At 42.0% G+C, this 23,768-nt stretch overlaps 1 protein-coding gene across 7 annotated transcripts in view; it reads right to left on the minus strand.

Annotated features, from left to right (window-relative positions):
- Positions 1-23,768, minus strand: part of PLXNB2 (plexin B2) — a 255,615-nt gene that overhangs the window by 153,046 nt on the left and 78,801 nt on the right. For all 7 annotated transcript variants that reach the window (XM_040061703.2, XM_040061707.2, XM_040061705.2 and 4 more), the window contains one exon: positions 22,882-23,066. The gene's annotated coding sequence lies outside the window, so the exon portion shown is untranslated. The remainder of the gene's footprint in view (positions 1-22,881; positions 23,067-23,768) is intronic.

The following is a 23,768-nucleotide window of genomic DNA, read 5'->3' on the forward strand; positions in this document are numbered from 1 at the left end:
TTGACTTGGAATATACCCGTTTGAACATTATCAATTAATAATGCTGTGTTGACTGAGAAAGTATGGTCATTCTCCAGCAAGAGCGACTGCCAAATGAAATGGGGGATCAATTAACGTGATGCAAGGCTCCTCCCAGGCGGCTCAAGAGCGCTGAGGGGCTGCATGTTTCACCCAGTGTTTGAAGAGATGTGATCAAGCATAGCTGCTACTGTTGTTTTTCACCTGGTGCCTCCATGTTCTTGCCCTTGAGTGAACCTGCATCTGCAGGAGTTGTAATTTCCTGCTATAGGGAAATAAAAGAGAGTATCCCTGACTGGAGCATTTCAATATCCCCTCTCTGAGAGGAATGAGGACAATGTGGCTGGTTTATAACAACATGCTATTTGGCAGGATATGTGATTTGAAAGACAAGAGCATAAAGATAGAAAATAGGCAGAAGAAAAGTGAAAAAGATTTAGAACAAGAGGCACTCGAAGAGTAAAATGATGATGCATATGAGCATCAACTTTACACCCCCCCACATCAGTACATATGGGAATGAAAAAAATATGTAGAAAGATACTTTCAGTCAGAAAGGACAGACTTAATTTGATGAATTAAATTAATGCCCACACTTCCTGCCCTCATTCCTTCCCAGTCACGCCTGCTATGCTGTATCTACATTACATGCCAAAAGAACAAAATTATCTATTTAGAGGATTGTTTACCTATAAATTCACTTCCAGCTTACACAAAGTATGAGGGATCTTGCTAAGAAATTCAGGAGAAGGGACCTAGATAGAAGACATGTGGCTTAGCATTCTTCAAAATTCGCTTCAGTCTTCTGGCAGTCTCTCTTCTAACTCTCACCCACCCCCCTCCCCGTATATTTTACTGGAAAGGGTTCTTCTAAAGAGCTAGGTGGCATCTACAAATCTAGCTATTAGACATTACTCCAAGAAAGTGAGGCTCATTTCCTTCGCAGGCAAAACATTTCTAATTTTTCCCTGGTGTGTTGTATGCAGGCAGAAAGCTGGAAGACAAAATGCTTTTGATAGTTTCCCAGCTCTCCACTCTCACAGATGGACTGTTCCACAAATAATATGCATGGAGTTTGTGAGCATAAGCTTTTGGTTGGACTATGAATTGGCAAGGGTCACTCTAATCTGGATAAAGCAATTTACAGCTCTTCAGCCTGTGAGATAGTGAGGACTGTAGGTATAAAGTTATTTAAGTGAAATATTTACTTCTGACTAATCTATATCCCTTGACAGCTAAATATTTCCCTGTCATCCATAAAATTAAAAAAACAAAAACAAAACCAAAACCAAACAAAACGCCAAACAAACAAAAAAAAACCCAAACCAAAACAAACATACCTTTATGAAAAAACATACTTTGATAAAGGTTAGGTAAGAATATTCTAACTTATTATATTACCATATTTTGATACTACAACCTCATTAAAAAAAATCAAAATATTTCTGGCATCTGATCTACAAAAATAGACCCTTCCTATTCCTCAAAGGTGAATCTGAAAGATCAACAAGGTTTTTCTGCTTACTTTAATGAATGCCTATAAATAATGAAGGCAGTTTATCCCTATGTGCTGTGGAGGGACTGTCATCCATCAAGCCAATAATATCTGGTCAAGCAACTTTCAGACATTAAATTAAATTCTCTTTGGAGAGGACTCATCAGCTTTTGTATCTCCTCTCTCTTAAGAAATGTGGCATCCCCCCCACTGATCGGCAAAGGAGTTGACAGGAAAATATTCTCTCAGCCATTCAGTACTGTTAGTAGAGCAGCAGAGAGAAGAATCATGGGTTTGCATAGGCAAAAACTAGCCAGAAATCCCCTGGTAGAATGCAAAGCAACTGTGAAAAACAGAGAAGATTGATACTGAGAGCTCACAGTTAGTGAGTTTTAGGGACAAACACTCCATGCCCCAAGGGCATTAATAAGACACTCAAATGGCATAAGTAATGCACTGACATGTTGCATAAAATCACAATATTTTTGAAAAGTGAAAAGGTGTCCTTTCTCAAGGGATGCTCAAATAAAGATATGCATTTCATTTAAAATATATGCAATATGCAGGTACTGTTCAAATACATAGCTGACTATCATAAAGCTGGTTTATTAACCTTGGACAATTTTTTTTTTTTTTTTACCTTCTCTTTCTCATATCTTTACTTTTCCAAATTCCCAAAACCCAAAACCAAATTCAGGAAATACCTCCCTGCACCTCCCCAAACACTTTCTCAGTCTTTCAAGCTGTCTTGTGGAGAAGCAATATATGGCTTTCTTTTCCAGTTACCCCTTTCAGAGTCAGAAGTGTAATTTCAGGGTAATCTCCCTTTGAATTAAAATGAACCTGCACACAGGGCTGCACATACTAGAAAAGATTGACAGGTATTTTTGTGTATTTCTTTAAAAACAGTAAGAAATAATTTACACCCCCCATTTTTTTATTAGTGTTTATAAACTCAAATGGCAGCACTTATGTTTTAATAATATGCAATAAAGAAAATATAGTTTTCCAATGACTAGTTTAAATTAGCAACACTGCTGAATGCTAAATGCATAAATATTTTATTTCAAAACACTTACATAGCCTGTGGTTTATAGCTCAAGTAATCTGCACATTTATAGTTGACCTGTGATGATCAAACCACAGTACGTTAATTCTGAAATATATTTAATAGTATGTCTACGTTCACTAATACTTATGATACCATTTTACAAAACAAAACAAAACAAAGATGTACCATTTTAACAATATATCTGTGATCATAAGGCTGGCTTTGAAGTCCACAATTACACATTTCTCTTTCAAGTACTGTTAAAAATAATTTGTTCTTACTTTTCACATCAGCAATTGTGGTAGGTTTCTATCAATTCTTGGATGACAAACTACAGCTTAGAAGTAGGACACCTGAAATCAAGTTTAGGACACTGAATTGCAGTAGTGTTTTAGAGGATTCCATTTCCCAGCAAAGTGCAAGTAAGTATTGAAAAGGGATAACTTTCATGGTATGCATTCAATATGAGTTGGACATGAATTCAGATTATTGTTTTAAATCCAAATAAATTTGGAACAATCATTTGACTTCCAGGTTTACACCAACATCTTGCAAATTCTCAGCCCCAGGATTAATGGGATCACTAGAATGTTAAGGACTCTTTGATTCTTGAAGCCTTCCTCCTTCTCTACTGGAGGAATTCTGCGGTTTTCAGAGGAGATGGTAAATTATTCACAAAGTCCCCAAAACAGAAACAAATACAGTAACACTGATTCAGGATGTTTTCTTTTCAGGAAGGGGGCTCTTTTTCACTACTCAGGGCTCAGTCTTATGAATGTTTAACAAAGTTCTGGCCCTCCTCCCCCTTACACAGTGTGACAGCTTCAGTACTGAAATTCTAAGAGATATCCACCTTTCCTATATGGGAGCATATATTCAAAGGTACCCCTTCTCTTCTTTTGAGTACTCCTTTGGATCTACAGACATTTGGACTCACAAAGTAAATTTCAGTAATATAGAAGATATGAAAATATATAAATGCTTACAATATTTAAGGACTGCTCATAACGCTTTTACAATCAAGGATTTTTTCATATCCAAAAATGTGTTTTAAAGCTTGATGTTTAACATCTAATGTGAAAGGGCAGGGTGGCAGAAGGAACCTCACTTCGTGGCTTAAAGTTTAACCTAAGAATGCATTTAAAAATATATGGAACATGATAATTTATCAGAACACTTGTCTTCATTCCAAGGCTGTCTTCCAAAGCATAATTTCATTAGTATGTTATTCTGGGGGGGAAATTACTGTAAGTCTTAAAAGGAAGCTTCAGGTATTTGGTGGTGTGGGTTTTTTTTTTTTTTTTTTTTTTTGTTTTTTTTTTTGACATTAGCGTGTTCAGCTAATGAGCTAACATTCCCTTTCAATTAATTCTCTAATTTGCCCAGGCAGTTAGCAGATATATACATCTCAATATTACCTGAGACGCCTTTCAAATTACTCCTTTCAAATCATTCCTGTGTATATACTATTTAATCCTTTTTGAGCCAGTGACTAAAAATTGTTTTTAACCACTTATTGCCCCTTCATCTAGTTTAAACATAACCAGTTTCAAAATAAACCTCCCCAACAGACCCAGCCTCCCACTTCTGTAGATGCAGCTCTGAAGCTAACAAGGGCCATGGCGAATTATTAACACTAAGCTGATCACTGCATATAAAAACCAATGTAGGGCTGTGTTTACATCCATTACAGGTGTGGTTATTTAACAGGAGAGAAAGGGACTGAAGAACAAGAAGAGTAAACATTACATGAGGGCAGCAAACGTCTTAAGCCCTGGGGTGGGGGATAGTTAGGCCATGATCAGAGAGAGAAAAATAAAAAAGGGAGAAGAGTGTGGACGGAAGAGGACTGGGATGCAGAAAGCAGCCAGAGTAACAAGATTCTGCAGGAGGAGGTTGCAAGGAGAGTCAAGCAGTCCAGAAAAGCAGAAAGACTTATCCCAGCTGGAGGTGGTCCCTGGCAATAGATGTGCACACAGGCTGTTCCTTTGCTCCCAGTCACAGCTGGGCTCCTCCCCCCATCTCTCCCTCCATGTTCCCTGACAATGGAGAAGAGCCAAGGGCAGTCAGGATTGCCCCTGATCTGGGGCTTGGTCTGGGGAGTGTCTCATACAGACACCCCACTTACCCTGCTTGTCCCTCCCTGCCCACACAACACTTGCTGCAGTGCCCCTTTCTGACCAGCCACCTGCCTCCTATCTGCATAGATTATTTTTCTTACACCTATGCAGGTGATCCAAAAGATATTAATTTGGCTCTGAAGTAGGTTCCATTTCCCTGACAAGGGCTATCCTGCTCAAGCCTTGAGAATCCGCTCCACTCCAATGCTCTGGAGAGACTGTTGACTCTACGCCAACATTATATCATACCTAGCAAGTTTAAAACAAACCCAGATGTCCCTGAAAGGGTACATGATTTATGTGCATTAACAGCCTTAGAAATACATTTCAAAAGCAGGCAGGATCCCACAGATGCCTAGAAGTCCTCCTGCCTCTCAGCTATGCTCCAATTTTGGAGCTATGGAGCAAATGTTCAGAGTTGCAGCCACCCGCAGGAAGCTTCACCCACACATTCCCCCTGACAGACAGAACTGTATTCAAAATCAACACCCCAGAAGCACAACCAGCAGGTTATGCCAGTTGTATTTATCATCCACAATTGTGCTGCCACAGCCTAAACTAATCATGCAGAAAAGCACTTACTCTGTAGCTTCAAAAGTCAGCTCAGGCTCCAAATTTTAAAGAAAGCATTTTGATCCTCCCAACTTCCCTCTCCGAAACATCGTGAACACACGGTAAAATCATGAACATATTTAGCCCAGATTCCTTCATACTTAATTCTTAATGCACATAACCCACAAAGAGACAAGTCCCCGGTCTGTGCCCTAACTTTTCCAGCTGCTCCGGTTGCTCAGAGGAAGCAGCAGGTTTAAGGAAGTAGAGACCAGAGCACGCCACTCTGAATAGTAAGTGTCACAAAACCTTATCAACTCACATCTTCTAGGGATGGTTGTATAATACACTGCAATTTTGGTTTTACTACCGGCAAATTAATGTGCCTCAACCTGAAAACAGTCTCTCTTGTTTGTACAGTACATTTACCTCGTTACGTCAATTAAAATCATCCTGACCTGACAAGAATCTCAAGGTGCCCATAAGCATGCAACCCCCAAATTTTTGGTACAACTTTCGAATGCCATTGTTAAGCTGCTGACTGCTAACAGATGCAACAAAGTATATATCTTGTTAATGTTAAAAGGCAGTAGAAACATGTCATCTTAAAGGAAAGCTTAAAACATTAAATATATTGAGATTATTTGTTGGGTTCCTAAGATTTACTGTGGTTTTAGGAACCTTTTCTTGAGTAATCATACCTTGGGCTGGGAGAAAAAAGCGTTCTCTCAAAAGGCAGATAACTTCTCTCATTCACTTGTAACAAAGAAAGATCTACGATGCAAAATGCTGAGCACCACCAGAAGGAAAAACAAGCCCAGGAAGAATTGTATCCACTTATCTTTAGAGGCCTAAAGATTTTCAGTAGCTTCACACTAACTCAAGAGAGTTTTATCCTTCTGTCTTTTGTTTGCGTCCCTGACTTCCATTTTTCTTTTCTCCTCTTCCACCATATTCCATCCTTTTATAACTGTGCACAAGGCTGTTTGGTATCCTGTCCGTTTCCGCCTTTACTCCTTGCTGGATGAAGCAAACTGAGCAGCTGCCTCTGGGTGAAGAAGAAAAGTAGCCCCAGCCTGTCCTACCACCATCCTTATTTTCTTTTCCTGTACATGGAAACCCATCCATCTGTTCACCATAATGTGGTTTTACCTCTGGTAGTGTGCAGGTTTACTTCAGGATTTGGGGTACAATCCCTCAGGGGAGTTTCTACAGCAATATTTTACATGAATCTTGTTACCATTCTTTTTTCATTGTTCTTTTTCCTTTCATAAGCTTCCTTACCTTTTGCTGTGTAAGTAAACAAATAAACTCATCAAAGATAAACAGACGCTGCAGATACAAGAGTATATTACCCTTAGATGATTACTTTGATAAAACTGAATTGCACCTCCCAGTACAAGAATACGTATTTTGAATTACAAATTAAAAGACATAGTAAAAGATCGATTTCTTGATATGTGGAGAAGACATAAACAAGGTGGTCTGCAGCTCTATAAAGAATTGCTTTTTATGTAACTCTATATATCCTCCCATGCTCTCCCTTTCCATATCCAAGCAAACAAAACAAGGACAGCTGAACTGAATTAGTGACCATCCAAAAATATCCAGCCCATCTTTCTTAAAAATCATAGAGGGATGTTTCTAGTTTGCCAAAAAAGAAGCAGTATTTTTAATACTGTGGTCCTCAAATAAACTGCCTCTTGACTGTCTGAATTACAAACTACTGTCTTAGGGAGATAAAGAATATGTGAAAATACAGCTGTGTATAGAATGAGCAGCATGGAAATCAAATGGCAGCCATCTCTATACTGTCCCCCATCATATTTTTACTAATTTTTATTCAAGCCAATGGCCTGTAAAGTCAAGAGACTTTGTCAGAGTAAAATCTCAGTGCCTAGCATGGAATTTGTTAGGTTGTTTTGTTTTACATAAAACTTTTCCTCCTAATTACCAGTTTGGAGTCATCTGCAGGTATTTTTACCTTCCAACACCAAGCAGAAATTTTTCCATGGGATTAGGGGTAGAGGAGACAGCAATGGTAAATCTCATGTTGAGGAATGCAAGAGAAACAAAAAATTTGGAAGCACTAGTCATGCTGGAATTCATCTACTAACATCAGAAGACATGCTCTTGTATGGTGTCAGGGTCCAGTGGACACATATTTGAAATACTGAGCCTAGTCATTTATTTACAACAAAAACAGCCAAAGCCAAGTTGCAAAAAAAAGGCAGGAATTCTAACTCTTGCAAACTTATCCGTGAACCAGCACAGTGCATGCTTAGACCATATAACGAGTATTTACAAGAGCAAAAATCTTTTCCATCATCTTCAAAGGGAGTTAGACATCACGTATAAGTGGTTTAAACTGGAAGAAGTCCATGCATAAAGAAGAGAGACATTCATGGTTAGCCACGATCATGGAACTTCCCTCTTGCAGGAGAGGATTAAAATAGAACCACCTAGACAAGCAACTACAACGTGTTGCATTTGGAGATACCTTCTCACAGATAATACACACACATGCAAATGAATTAAGCAAGAGAGTCTTTGTTGTTTCTATACTGTGGACATTTCTGGTTTTAAATGCCTGGGCGTTGTTGAAACTATAGGCAAAAGGTAACTTGGTAGAATGACAAAACAGATTTGGATTTTGAGGTAGGGCAGGGCAAAGAATTAAAATAAAGTGGTGTCTTCCTACCATACAAATGTAGATACATTTAGAGAGAGAAAAAAACCAATTACAGTGCTGTAGGCTTAACTAAAGCATTTCTCTCTCTCTCTCTCTCTCTTTTTTTTTTTTTTTTTTTTTTTTTTTTTTTATAAAAAAAAAAACTCCAACCATTGCATCTTGTTCTGTTTTGTTGCCTGCACAAACCCACTTAAAATTAAGACAAGGAAGCCATTGAAGGGCCATACTGCCATACAAGGCTCACTGGGTGGCAAAGCAGGAAAGGTGAAACAATGGCCAGTGCTCAGAAGCTTCCCTTCCAACAAATTAGCCGGGTTTATAGCTTTGAAGGACACCTCACACCGATCCTGGTGGCAGGGCTGTTTGCCAGGCCTGGGGAAAGAAGATTAAAGGACAGCAGCATTTCAAGAGAGGGAAGCACTGTGCAAGTTCAGAATCACTGCCCTGTGCCTTCAGGGAAACAAGCCGGCTGGCTTGGAACACCAGCATAGGAAAAGCTGCACCATCTGATAAAAAAGCACGAGCAAGTCAGATCGGTCTGAAATACAGGCATATACATCCCTTTTTGCTCTGCTGAAGTGCAAAATACAATTTTGCAAATGAATCAGGGACAGTTTTTGGAAGGACTTTTCCACTCGCTCCAGCCAGTTGCTAAATGAGACTCTCAAAGAGAAAGCTGTACAGATGCCCACCCATCAGACCTGCCAGACCCCTGGGGCAGAGCATGGGAGGCTGCCCCCTCACAAGCTCCTGCACTGGAGGATGCATTTGGGCAGAGATGACAAAATGCCTCACTTTATCCAGTGTCCAGCAAGAGCCTGAGAGAAGGAAGGTATGCAAATAGTCCAGGAAACTGTTTCCTTTCAGAAGTGAAAAACTGCAGATCAAAGCTTACTTCTGCTATTACCCTGTATCAAAAAATATGTCTGCAATCTTGAGTCAGAGACCTTTAAATAATGTATTATAGGCCCGTCTCTTTTCAAAAGTGCATTTTGGTACTAAATGAATAAAGATATTAGCTTTATATATATATATATATATATATACACACACACACACACACACACACACATATATGTATTTTTATATATATAAATCACTAGTTGATGTATAATGGATTAAAATAGAACACATGCAATGCATCTGTGGAAAGCTCCCATATGAAACACATCTGAAAAGGCTAAGAATATTAACTTAGGAAAGAAAATGAACTAAATTAAATCATGAACAATATAGATCCAAGCACAGCAATTTACCTTGTGAAAATTCACAAGCAAATAAAAGAAAATACAGTGCACGAGTGACTGACGCTGTCAACAAGGCCATTAAATCAATACAACAGAGACAAAGACCAGATGATGATGGCAGGATTAAATCAAAAGCACCATCCTGGTTAGAGGATTGAAATTCAGATGTAAGTGGGCCTTTGAACAAGCTCTTTCTTCAAGGGGAAGCTGGAGCGGTACAATATTACCCCTGCCCCCAACACTTGCCACCCTAGACCAGCACAGCCCACAGAGGAAGCCCACTAAAGTCTTGCACCTTTTTTCACAAGATCATTTCTTTGCTCTATCAAATGAAGTATCTCCCATTACTGTAATTCTCCTTGGGCACAGGAGTTGATTAGAGTCATCCGGCGAAGCTCACATCACCCTGGGTGGGACCAGACCTGTCACAGGAGGTGTTGTAGTGCATTAATTGGGTTTATATTGTGTAGTATTGGATTTGCAATGTTTCTTCCCTGTTCCCCTTGGAAACTGTATCACGTGGTCTGTCCCTGCTCGGCCGTGCCCATCCCCCACACTGGAACGTAACCCAACTCTGCCCCACTCCCACCTTATCCCTGACTGGGCAGGGGCTTGTCCCTGCCTCTGGGCCCGTCCCCCTGGGGAAAAAGCCCCGGGACAGGCAGGGCTGTGTTCTCTCCGGCACCAGTGAGGGCGGGAAAGGAGCTAAAATAGCTCTGGACCAAATAAAGCTATAATTCCGCCCCCGGACAAAGAGCAGGCTCTTTCCTTTTGCCATCGGTGGTCGTCTGGGTCTCTCTAAAGAATCTCCATAAGGAGGACAATTATGGCTCAGCTGTTCAGCCTGGCCAGCTCTGCCTGCCCACACCGATGTCCTCCAGCAGCTCAGCTGTTCATGGAGTGGACGTGGAGCTTTAGCCTAATGCACACTTTTCCCTACTGCCTGCTGCAGGATATCATGTATTTTCAGATAAAAATAGTATGCAGTGCTGTGTGAGACTAAACATAGGTGTAAAACTGCCCTGATATTGGAGGGGAAAATCCTTTGTAATGTATTAGAGATGCAGAAATTGTTACTGTCCTAAACATTTTCCATCATTGCTTTCTGTGCAAAGCTTGAGACCATCTTGAGGATAAACAACTTTTCAGAAGGCCATCGACAGCCCTAAATACAATTCGTGGAGGGCAGAAGTCAAAATTATTTTGTCCTTAAATAGCGCATCCCATTTTCTGCTTTATTGTGAGTATAAAAACTACGTCAAATATAAGATAGTCTCAAAATGTCAATCTGGACTGAGTTCCCCAGGCGCAGCAGGGAAAAGGCTAATGTGAGAGAAGAATAATCTGTTTACTACATGTATTGGTAAAGCTTTCCTGGCACTACTGTGCAACAGTTCTAAGGAGAGGGATATGAACAACTTATTTTTGAAGTACTTCACTAAAATCAGATTCAGTTTGAATATTCAAACTTTAAAGCAATCTTTCTGTAGCCAAGCTTGCCTCCAAGAAGAAAAAAACAAATAGGGTAGGGGGAAGAGAAAGGATCAACATATCAACTTTGCCATGTGAACTGGAGGCACAAGCTGAATAGTTTTTGGTACCTATTTGTTTATTTGTAAAGAGAAACAGGGGAGAAGAGACACAGGTCCTTGATTAGCTGTTTCATTGCTCAACCCAAAATGCTGGACCACATCTTTCCTAATATTCCATAGCAACAGGATGCTAATAGTTCTCACAAGAAGCCAACTAACCTCTTTTCATCAGCTGTGAAAACCAGGCACTTGGAGAATGCAGTTACTTTTCTCCAAGGTGAAGAGCTCAAGGGCTGCAGTGGATAATACTCCAAAGTGTTCATTTTTCCTCTGCTGATTATGAAGAAAGCCTAGATTCTTCAGTTTCTACTGTACTTGTATTTTCACCAAGAAGCATTTCATTCCATTCATGAAGAAAAACAAGCAAAGCTCTCAGCTCTTAAACTGGAACATTCTTGTCAAAGAATTTGCACATTAGACTGGCAAGATTCAGGAGATTTGATGTGAAAGAACACAACTAGGCAGTGATGACAAAAGGGTAGCTTGACAGCTTATTGACTGAAAATGGCTTTCACACCAGGAGGAAAAGAATAAACATATTTTTTTTGTGTGCCAGATATGAAACACACGCTAATATAAGTAACCATACAGATGGCTGACTCTATAGCAGACCTTACAGATAACTGCAGGGTAAAAAATAAGTTTTAACCCACAAAATACTTTTTAAGCATTAGGCCATCATATAAAGATCATGAGGCAGATGGAAAAGTTGTAGACTAAGGAGAAGATTTTGAGTGCAAAGTCCAGAAAGTCAAGTCCCTCTGAAAAGGCTTGGAGACCTACTGCTTCTTACTTCCCTAATGATGCAATTTGGCTTAACAAAACCAATTCTGTCTCCTCAGAAGCCCTGCTTCTGTTATGGCATGCTACATGACATGACATAATCAATTCTCTATTCTGTTCTAAACTCAAAAAATAGTTTTGTGTTAGCCTATACAGTTTCCAGAGAGTTACACTAGGTCAAGCTCTACACAGCAGAATTGTCCCTGTTCTGAAATGCTCTGCTGAATTTCTATCCATCCTCTTCCTCCCTTCTTACTGTTCCTGCCTTTCTGCTATGAATTATTGTTTTCTGATGTGTCAAACAAATTAAATACATGTCATGCAGAAAGGCAGATTGCTTTTATTTGCTCTCCTGTCCAGCTGTAACCAATTCTTCTGTCACTCTTCTAAATATTCTCCTTCAATTTTAAAGCTTGCTAGAGTATTTGTGTTGCTCTTAGTGATGTGTGAAATTCTCTCACTCCCTTCTCCTTACCAGCCCCTGACTACATGCATTCATGCAAAGTAGAAATGCTGGCATAGGGTACAGCATGGAGAGGACTGTGATCAGAGTCAGAGAATCCCACCTCAAGCCATGAGGAACTTAAATTACAAGATTTACAAGGGGTGTACTGATTGATCTGAGAAGCTGGATGCTGCCTACTGCTTAAAAACCCCCCTCAAATTACTGTTTTTTCAAGGTGTTACCCAGGGATGCATAGTTCATTTATAGAAGTGCATAACATATTGGTGACCCATGACCAGGGCTAAAACTAAACTAGGAAGTGAGTTAATAGAAACCATTTTGCATCAAGACTCAAGGGCCTAAAATTAAAAAAAGAATTATTTTTTCTCTATAGTTTGCTGCTACTTTTTGGCAGTTATGAACAAAGAGCCATCCTTATACAGAATACTTGGAGAGAATATTTAAGCAGGATCTTTCATTCCTTTTTGGGAACCTGAACAACAGCAACTATGATAAGCGATTTCAAGTCACAATAAATAATTGTTCCCATTTAATTCATGTTTTCTCAATACAGTTGGTGTGTAAGAAGTTAGAAGAAAAGAAGTTTGTATACTACAGAGATCATGATGTCAGGTAGCACATTAAAAATATTTTCTATAACTGTTCTACAACAATAAAAAATGTTTCCATAAATACGTGTGCAACAAAAGAAGGGAAAAGGAGAATCTCCATCCTTTATTGGATGTGGGAGGAGACACAGGGATAAAGGATGAGGAAAAAGCTGAGGTACTTAATGCCATCTTTGCCTCAGTCTTTAATAGTAAGACCAGCTGTTCTCTGGGTACCCAATCCCCTGAGCTCAGAGACAGGGAGAATGAATCTTCTGTAATCCAGGAGGAAAGGGGCAGTGACCTGCTACACCACTTACACACACAAGTCTACGGGGCTGGATGGGATCCACCCAAGGGATCCAGGGAGGGAGCTGGTGGAACTGCTCACTGAGTCACTTGCCATCCTTTAACAGCTAACCAGGGAGGTCCCAGTTGACTGGAAACTAGAGATGGGCTGAGATGGGCCTGGCAGAATGGCATGTGCACCAACCAATTAAAATGAATACAATCTTTTTAGCTTTATCTAAGCTTAGCTGCAACATTTCAATTTGCAAACACCACCTTGAAAGTCTCATCAAAGACTCTTGTGTAGTACACTATTTTCCTTATAACCAAACCTCTCTCTCTCTCTCTCAATCCCACACCTCTAAATACAGTATAAAAGTCTTAGATGTGGAGACAATAGAGGAAACTCACAGGTGAAAGAAATCTTCCTGATACACATTGTAATGCTACCATCCAGAGCAGAGCAACCAGAGCTTAAAATGTGTTTTTGTTCAAGATTAGCAAAATGCCAATGAATGATTCTTGTCTTTATCAGCACTAAAAATATTCCAACATCCTCATGTCAGCAGTACATATTTTCAAAACAGACATCTCCTATTAGGCTTGTTTGTTATCAGCAAAAAGTCATTTTGCAATATTTTGCTTTCTAGGTCTCCTCCCCCAAAGAGCAGCCACCAAGCACTGCTGATATCCTTAATTTTTTGAAAAGTTTTACTTTGTCCAAACAAGCATGGAAATAATTTTTCATTCAAATGTTCAATGAACTCAAGAGTTAGAGTTACAAAGGTCTTTGTTTGTGAAGTTGTTTTTTTCTTTTCAGGTTAAACATATTCTTCTGTATTTAAATTGGCATAGTAGTCATGGTTTGGTTTGGTTTTCAAAGCATGGTTCTAATCCAACCGCTAAATAAAACAATCCAGAACTGAACTGTAGTTAAGTGTGAGCATGTGTAAAACTGAGCACACTGTGACCATGAAGGGCACTTCATCTTGGACACTCAAAGGAATTTTATTGAAGGTTCAATGATCTTCAGCAGTGACTCTCTCAACCATTTATTATCTCAGGACACTTCATATACAGCAAAATTAAAAAAAAAAAAAAAAATCAAGAAAACTGAGTCTCAATTCAACCTCTTCAATAGCTCCCAGATAAGTTTTTCAATTTCTTCTCTTAAACTAACAAAATCTAGTGAATTGGGGAAAAGATGGCAACTACAGGGAAGGAATAGCTTTCTTCAGTGAGTATTCCAAGCTCATTTGCGCTTTACTGTAGTCCTTTCTTGGGACAGAAAATCCATTCACAATGTAAATCTATTAAATATGGGACTATATAAAAGACAATGAGAGCTCTGTGGGGTTAAAAGAAAAAAAAAAATAGCCAGTGAATGTTCCCAGCAGTCCCTATTTGCACCAGTGTCCTTGATAAGGGGCTGCCACTGAAGAGGAAAGTCAGGCACCATGGGCTGCCCATCACCAATATATATCAACATCTGTGTGGCATCTACTTGGGAGCAAAATCAAACCTAAGACTGGTGGAGGAAGCTCTCCACTGCAGCACCATTCTCCACTGCTCTTCCTCTTTCAAAACCAAATTTAAGCAGTATGAATAGAGGTACAGTCAGCCAGCTAGACACGTCAACAAACGGTATGGTAATTGCCTACATATTAAAGGGGGAAGTTGAAGCCAAGATTTTATGGTATGATTAATGGTTTCTGGGTGTACAGTTCAAGGTACTGTGAAGAAATGCTGAGTTCAGCTTCTGGAGAAAAAAAAAAAAAAAAAAAAAAATCAGGCACCTTTAACATCTCTTAAGCGAAACCAACTTTGGGTTCCCCAGCCACTATTTTGGGATGCTTGCCATGAGGACCTTGAGAGAACTACCTTCGGAAATGAATTAAGCTGCAATACATCACATTTAAAGGCCGGTGTCTGCTTCAGGTTGCACTTCGATCCTTGCTCAACCAGCCTCTGTGGGTGGGGCCAACGAACGTGCATTTAGAGATGGGAAAAATAAAAGGTCTTTCCTGAGGGCCCGGACAGGTGAGTGCGTTTCCATGAGGTAAGCGAGGGCGTGAGCCCATGGGCGTGCTGCGGGCTCCAGTGCCTGCTCTTCCCCCACGGTGCACACACGGCATCCAGCTGCGAGCACGCACACGGTGGGAGCATCCCTGCTCACCCTGCAGCTCACGGCCCGCGTCCCCCGGCCCCGGCAGCCACCGCCACACGCTCAGCAGGGACAGGGGCTGGCTGTCCCCCACAGCCCCGGCAGCCGCTGCCACACGCTCAGCAGGGACAGGGGCAGGCTGTCCCCACAGCCCCGGCAGCCACCGCCACACGCTCAGCAGGGACAGGGGCTGGCTGTCCCCACAGCCCCGGCAGCCACCGCCACACGCTCAGCAGGGACAGGGGGCTGGCTGTCCCCACAGCCCCGGCAGCCACCGCCACACGCTCAGCAGGGACAGGGGGCTGGCTGCTCCCACAGCCCCGGCAGCCACTGCCACACGCTCAGCAGGGACAGGGGCTGGCTGTCCCCACAGCCCCGGCAGCCACTGCCACACGCTCAGCAGGGACAGGGGGCAGGCTGTCCCCACAGCCCCGGCAGCCACCGCCACACGCTCAGCAGGGACAGGGGCTGGCTGTCCCCCACAGCCCCGGCAGCCGCTGCCACACGCTCAGCAGGGACAGGGGCAGGCTGTCCCCACAGCCCCGGCAGCCACTACCACACGCTCAGCAGGGACAGGGGGCAGGCTGTCCCCACAGCCCCGGCAGCCACCGCCACACGCTCAGCAGGGACAGGGGGCTGGCTGCTCCCACAGCCCCGGCAGCCACCGCCACACGCTCAGCAGGGACAGGGGGCTGGCTGCTCCCACAGCCCCGGCAGCCACTGCCACACGCTCAGCAGGGACAGGGGGCTGGCTGTCCCCACAGCCCCGGCAGCCACTGCCACACGCTCAGCAGGGACAGGGGCTGGCTGTCCCCACAGCCCCGGCAGCCACTACCACACGCTCAGCAGGGACAGGGGGCAGGCTGTCCCCACAGCCCCGGCAGCCACTGCCACACGCTCAGCAGGGACAGGGGCTGGCTGTCCCCACAGCCCCGGCAGCCACCGCCACACGCTCAGCAGGGACAGGGGGCTGGCTGCTCCCACAGGCCCGGCAGCCACTGCCACACGCTCAGCAGGGACAGGGGGCTGGCTGCTCCCACAGGCCCCGGCAGCCACCGCCACACGCTCAGCAGGGACAGGGGCTGGCTGCTCCCACAGCCCCGGCAGCCACCGCCACACGCTCAGCAGGGACAGGGGGCTGGCTGTCCCCCACATCCCCGGCAGGACTGGAGGAGAGCAGAAGCTCATCTGGAGCAGGGTGCCCTTGTCCTGCCTGTGCCGTGGGACACCAGGCAGACATGGGCAGTGTAGGCCAGCTGATTTGCTGGTGGTGACTGTGAGGAATGGGGTCCAAAATCACGAGCATTTGGCTTTCGGCTAGGCCACTGTACGCCTCTGACATACCAATGATCACTCAAACATCAATCAAATATTGTTCACTCTGTGACAAAACAGCTGCAGCTTGGTCTTCACAGAGGTCTCTCTGCTCTCCATCTCTGCTTCCCAAACCTGAGACTGTCCTTTGCTCACCTTCAGAGCAGCCTTTTCTCTTCTACTGTTCAGTATTACTGGCCACCAGGGCCTTCTGGCTGAACACCGCACAGAGCAGCTGCCCTCCAGCAACAATCCAGTGATACCAAGTGCCCACTTGGGCACCACAGTGACCTCCACTATCTTTGCATCCTTCATGGGCTGGGACTCTGAAAGAGCTGAAGAGCACCTCGGCTATGCTTGTGGAAGGGGCAGAGTTAAGAACAGGTCTGTTTCCATACAAGGCTATAAGATAAATAAGCAGAAAGGATAAAGGGACAATCTGGACACTGTGAATGATGCCTTAAGCTTTAGCTTTCATATTTTCAGATTTTGTGCTGCCTAGGGATGTAGCTCTGAGCCTCACATTAAGCACCAGTAAGCTCTCTTCACAGCATAGGTAGACAAAACAAATCCTTTCCCTGCTGGAGACCAACGACAACTTTCAGTCGAAACGCACAAACAACAGTGGACCGGAGGGAGGAACAAGAAGGATGGGGCCTCAGAACCTGAAGCTGTAATTGGACAATTAAACCTCAATATGCAAATGGACCAAAGATAATAAAAATGTAAGATCTTGTGACCCTAGAGCCATCTTTCTTTTGTGATCACCTTGGGTGCAGCCTTAGTTAGGCTCCTGTCTTGCCCAAGGTAGATCCTGGAGGCCTTTCAATAAATACTTTATTCCCTAGCTCTGTCCAGTCTCTTTCAGGTCAGCCTTCCTAAGGCATCATGATAAGTCTCTGTTCAAAGGCTGCTGAATCCATGCTGAAATTCAGGGATTTCAGGGAGCATATGACAGCAAGGAATAGCTGTCTCAGTCCACTGAGCTTCAAGTCTCCCCCTCTCCTGGCATCTAATATGCCCCTCAAAATTGATTTCCGTGTGTGTAGGGGCCATATCAAATAACTACACTGTTTAGCTGCTCCTGGAGATACTTCTGCATCAAAAAGATCTTAACAGCGAGAAACTCAGATCACCTCTGTTCTGGCATTGCCGGAATACCAGAAGGCAGCTGGGCAAGATGTTTCCTTTGTCTTAATATTTAACTGCTTGTAGATCTTGAATGTTTTTATAGCTCAGCCTGAAACACCTGAAAATGTCTGTGGACTATGCAGGCTGGACTCATTAGCACAGCCCAGTTTTACAAATGAGATGAAGCTCAGCCTTCTTTCTACACTCACAGAAGACACAGGCTTAAAAAAAAAAAAAAAGGGAAAAAAGAAAAAAAAGAGCAATCCTTCTTTTGCTAACCAAAGACGCAAATCAAATGGCACTTGCAGACTGTTCTCTTTTCTCGGTTCTACATAATTTTCCATGCAGAAAATATTTTATGTGCCTGCTGAATTCTTTCTTGCATGGTACTCTGTTAAACTTTTGATTAGAAGACAAAGATTACAGTACTCTTGGAATAGCTGTTTCCATGTGCAGGCGGGTCAAGAATCTTCTTCACAGCCACAATACCTAGAGTGCAACTATCCACCAAAGAGAAACGTAAATTCCATGGAATTACTGCAGCAGCATTTAGGTGCATAAGCTGCCAAACCATACAGAAAGTTAATAGATTTGTTTATGGACTAGACAAGGTTTAATTAAACCAGGCAGCTCTGAAGAACAGTAAATCCTCTCTCTTTTTATCTTCCCCTCCCCCTCCCCCCTTTCTTTTCTAGAGTATCTTTCTCCTAGTGGCTTTCCTCTTCCTAATAATCCCATCACAAATGACAGATATGTTATCAGTCATCACTGGAATTTGACACATTCTTAATACCTGTCATGACAGCTCTGAAGTCTGCATGCTACTCCATTGTATTCTAAAGCATTTGCAGGAGGTAATGGACACATCAAATACAAGTCAGTGGCTCTGCTTTATTGAACTGCTGAAGGCTTGCAATATAGAAGGAGATGCTTAAAAAAGCCTAATTGTGATTATTCAAAATGACACACATAGTAATTAAATATAAAACAGTATGTAATGTGGCAGTGCATTGCTGTGCCCAAATAGAGTTTCTCCTGGTACCTTGTGTCTCTATTTTACTTTAATAGAGAACCTAATGCAGAATTGAGGTGCAAGTCATGGCAAGAACCAGAGTCAACATCAAAGGTGGACATCTGAATTGATATGAAGACAGTAGGACTGTGAAGTGTGTCACTCACAGCAACTGTCAGTACTGCCAAAGAGTAAATATGAGTGCAGTAGAATATGAGTTTGAAAAGTGTCTTCCTGATGGGGACACAAGGAAAAGACAGCATCTTATCACTGAGCAATACGGACAAGGAACACCAACTAACAGGTTTTGTTGGCAATGAGTCCATTGCCTGTTGATTTCTGTGGACGTCTTAATACAGGAAGTTTTCTTTTCTTTCGTTCAAACCCTCAAAAGAGCTCTAACAGATACAGTACCCCACAGAAAAAATTCAATACAGAACTCTCCAAGCAGATAAATTTTCTTTTGATCAAATTCTAGTATTATTTCAGATGACTCTGGTCATATGTGTGTAACACTTTTCAGGAACCAAAAAAGAAAAAAATAATAATTAAAAAAAAAAAAATTAGTATGTTTCCTCCAAGTCTTAAACTTGCAAAAGGTTTTCTCTCAGTTGAGCCCAGCTGCTGCAAATCATCATATAGCTACAGTCTCTGCCAACAGCATATGAGCTGCATGACAGCAGTGTGCTTTGCTATTAGTAAATGCAATGGCTTGTTGTTCTCAATCCATTTACAATTTTTCACAAAAGCAGAAAAAACCACCCCCAACAAAAACAAAAACCCCACACAGATTAGAGACAAAGCAGTCCTGTGTAACTACAGGCCCTTTCAGCAAGGCAATAAAGCCGAGGCAGAATTGTGAACTGGAGTCAGAAGGAAGTGTCCCATTGGCATAATGAGCTTTGGAGCAGGTCTGGAGTGAAGAAGACAGGAAAAACGAATTCAGCCACCTAAGTGATTTCATGTCCTCTGGACAAAATTAGTTAACGAGTATGTCGTGGTTTAAGAGCCTTGAGGCATTGTTTGCATCTACAAGAAATGGGTGAGCAAACTGGGATTCCTTACAGCGCAATTTTATTTTGGAGAGATGCAAGAATAAGTTTTGCACCTATCAAGCACTTGGGAACAAAGTGATGGCATTTAGAGGGGTGGGAATGTTGTTATCAGGATACAGCAAATCCTATTCCAGAGATCTAAACCACTGCAATAACAGCACTGGTTGAGTGTAAACTCATCTTTCCAGCTGAAGCACTTTCAGAAAAGCTGAAAGGTGAAGTTTACTTTAGTAGGCTTCTCACCAAATGAGATACTGCCCGTTCTCAAGTGGCCAGTGTAAAAACATACCACAAATAAACATGGTATCATGTTTTCTGATTATGGTCTTATACCAGGGCCTACTACAGATCAAATTTGTACTGTGAGCTAAGCTTGGGTTGCATTGAATCAAAATCATGGCAGGACAGCCCCACTGAGAAGTCTCCCAGTAAATATTCCCTTCTGGCTTCAGTCCAAGGAGCATTACTGCTTCTGCTGCCTACACTCCGCAGTTATTCCTTTCATATACCCTCTCAGCTGTAAGCAAATCAACATGCCAATCCCTTGGGACACATGGCTTAGCTTATACTTAAGACTTGCCATTCTGCTTTGTGCTTTGGACATTGATTTCCATTGTCTCAGCTATCACGCAACAAAAGGGCATTTAATTGCTGTCTCATTTAGTCTGGGGGAGAAGAGGAGAACAACTTTTTCCAGCGCTGATTGATGGCAGCCATTAGCACCTCCTAGCACAATACTGACTTACTAGAAGCATGATTTACATGTGAAGTTCAGTGCCACACAAGTGAATCAGACTTGCAGCTATGCTTACTTGAACAACTTCAGAGACAAAATCTTCACGTGAAATGAATTTGCAGAAACGCTTACACTGGTCACCCATTTAAAGAGAAAACTTTAAAGATTAAGGAGGCTTGTAGGAACAAAAGGAAGTTTAGCTGTGAGATCTCACAGTTTTTGTTTCACTTGTCAAGTGCTCTACCGTGTAGGTGCTTTAACGGTTGTAAAGGGAAAAAATAACAACAACCATCACCCCCCCAAAAAACCAAACCAAAACAAACAAAAACAACAAAAAAGCCCCCCACCCAAAACAAAAAACAAACAAAAAACCACCCAACCAACAGGTTTTTTACTTATTTACATACATTTAACATTAGGAAACACTTCATATCCACCAGGCATCAAAATTCCCAATTGCATACTGCAAAAGGCAAAGCTGAGGAATCCCATAAACTGCTTTCCCTTTTTTTTTTTTTTTTTTTTTTTTTTTTTTTTTTTTTTTTTTTTGTGATGGGGGAAATAAGAAAATTAACATCCACATTTAATATCCTCCAATCCTCCATGTTCTGGAGAGTAATAAGCCTCATGCCTTGGTGTTCAAGCCAAACTGCTGATAGTGGATTTTTAGTACTTGCCTCATTTTATTAAAAAGCAAAAGGATGCACATTTCCTTTTCAAAAGAACAGAGTTCAAGAAACAACCAGACTAGTGAAGGCATTTTGAAATAGCATCTTTAATTAGTCCTGTTATGTGAAACTTGCAGTAATTTCAGTAAAATTTGATGTAGTTTGATGCAGCTTATCAAAACATTTAATAATTGCAAAATATAAGATCAAGCACCTTTTGAACACCAGACTTTCCAGTTAAACATAGAAACAAGCTGAGACACTAGTATTATCAGACACACCTTTGTACATTTTTTGGAAGATTAACCATGAGAGACACAGATTGAGAAAGGCTGACTCTCAGCAAGGCAATGATGTGCAGCCAAACATGCAAGCACTTACGTTGTCTCAGCTGTGCGAGCACTAACCCTGGCCAGGCAGAGGCTTTCTGAAACCATGCTAGATAAACCCACAAAAAACCACTTCTGACTACTTTCAGAACATATGCTCTGTTATTCACATAATTGGTTTAAAATTCCACATCAAAATTACTCTGCAATTACTTGCTTTCAGTGAGTCCACATCTTACTTTCACAACCCCCACAGGACCCACCTTTGTTCCTCAGTGATACTCATCTTGCCTGATGTGCATTCCTAAATAAGCTTAAATAGTGGCTATTTCTGTGCATTTCATGCTTTTTCCTACAGCTGGAAAAATCATGATTTTAGGTACATAAATGAGTGCGTGAAGGCAGAATATACATTTTTGGTTTAGAACAGCTGTTTTCACTTTTATTCAATCTGCAGCAGAAATGCATGGAAAGCTGTATTTTGATTCTTCCTTTCTCCATTTGTTTTTAAGGAAAAATGAAACACAGAAGCATCCAAAACAAACAAACAACACCCCCCTCCAAAGCAAAACAACTCCTAAAAAACCTAAACAAAACCCCTCCAAAACTGGCATGAACCCAGACATTAGTTAAACGCTAGAATACACTTGTTTCCTGAACTTGGCTCTTCCTAAATTTTGTTTTCCCCTCCTACTGCTTCCTTTTTATTTGGTGCTGGGCAGGAGACACGTGTTTCTCTTGCTGGAAAGGATAAGTGTTATCTTCCAAAAAATTCAGTCTATGGACAATTATTACTGGTAACTGTGAGGAAGGCAGCACACAGGATCCCAGCATCTCCCCTTCCCCTCCAGGCTTGCACCAGGCTGGAATCAGAGCTCTTAGTGTCAGCGCCTCCAGGAGCACCTCAAGCACTGAGAAAGCTGCCAAAATGGATTTAAACCACTTTGTAGCTGAAGAACAGACCGAGAACCATGTTTGTGCAAACCCTCTATCAATCTTGCTTCAGATCTCTTTGGCCACTTGAGAATAAAGAAGAGGGTTTTACATGTTGGTTTCTGAGAAATCTGCCAAGCCAACACACGCTAATCAATGTGAACAGGTCCTGGAAAAGAAGTTGATCAAATCTCTCCGATCATCCTCAGAGTCACAGTCAAACCCACGCACCTTTGAGATTCAGGTCAGCCACACAGCTGCTCAGCATCCCCGGGGAGACTCAGAATGTAAGTGCAAAATTAGGGCAAGCACTAGCACAGCAGTAGGCTGCAGCATGTTGCTGGCAGAGACACAAACTTGCTTCTCTACCCAGCACACCATCTATAAATAGGTTTATGAATACAGAACCTCTGCCAAGCTATTCTTGCTTTTTTTTTTTTTTTTTTTTTCCTTTGCTAATTTTTAATGCCTCTTGCAAGACTGACTCCTAGAAGTTTTATCTCCATTAGCGGTAATAAATACTTATTAAAAGCTCCAGCAATGTCTGAAAGCTTGATAAATAGCAACAAATTTGTCTAGAAAACCAGAATATAATTTTGCATTTAGAAAACTCTATTGTATTAAAAAAGAAGGAAAAAATGTGCTTACCTGAAAACAGAAAATTCACATGAAAAATCTGTGTGCACACCACAGCTTGGGAAACAAGAATCCACTTCTGGGACTTCAAGAGGCAACAAGGCGGTGTCAGTGCTTACTCTTGTTCAGTTGTGCTCCTGGGGGTACCAGCTGAGCCCCAGAAATGAGCCCTGGGCTGCCCCCCTCACTCTTCGCACCTGGAACAAGGAGACAGGCTCTCAGATCCCTCGGCACAGGAGCAGCACAACATCCCACACCCCAGGCACTTGGCACAGGATGCTTGCTCTGCCTGACTGCTGCAGACCCAATGCAGCCCCAGAGAAGGGGAAACTCATTACAGCTGCCATTATTGATAAGCATGGCTCTCTGCTCTTCTCCTCCACAGGTGCCCTCTCAAGATACCTTGGGGACATGCAAAGCACTAGAAAGCTATCTACAGAGCATCCTAACTCTCCCTTGGAGGGAACACTTTTCTAGATGACAACAGGAGCCCCACAACAAACCTGCTAAAGCCCAGACTGTGGCAAGAACACTTTATGGTAAGAATTTTGTTTTGAGCTGCCAGTTTTTGGGTCACCAAACCAAGCAGGAATAACTTCAAACAGGGACATTAACCAAGGACTTAAATTACCTTGTACTTTCATCTGGTATCATTCTCTTGTATCTGTTTTTTCCCTTTCCCTCTCAACCCTTACATATTTCACCATCCATTTTTAAGGATGGATGACTAAATGAAGCCCTTTATTAAAGCTCAATTTTCAAAAGCAATGTCACCTTCCAGTTTCCCTTTGCTTCAGAAATTAGCTTCTAGGGGCATATTCTTGAAAAGCCTACATCTACACTTATTTAAACTTTCTGGGGAATAATTGAGTATGGAAAGTAAGGTTTAGCCTGATTAA

This window comes from Hirundo rustica, chromosome 4, assembly GCF_015227805.2.
Source record: "Hirundo rustica isolate bHirRus1 chromosome 4, bHirRus1.pri.v3, whole genome shotgun sequence".
NCBI lineage: Eukaryota > Metazoa > Chordata > Aves > Passeriformes > Hirundinidae > Hirundo > Hirundo rustica.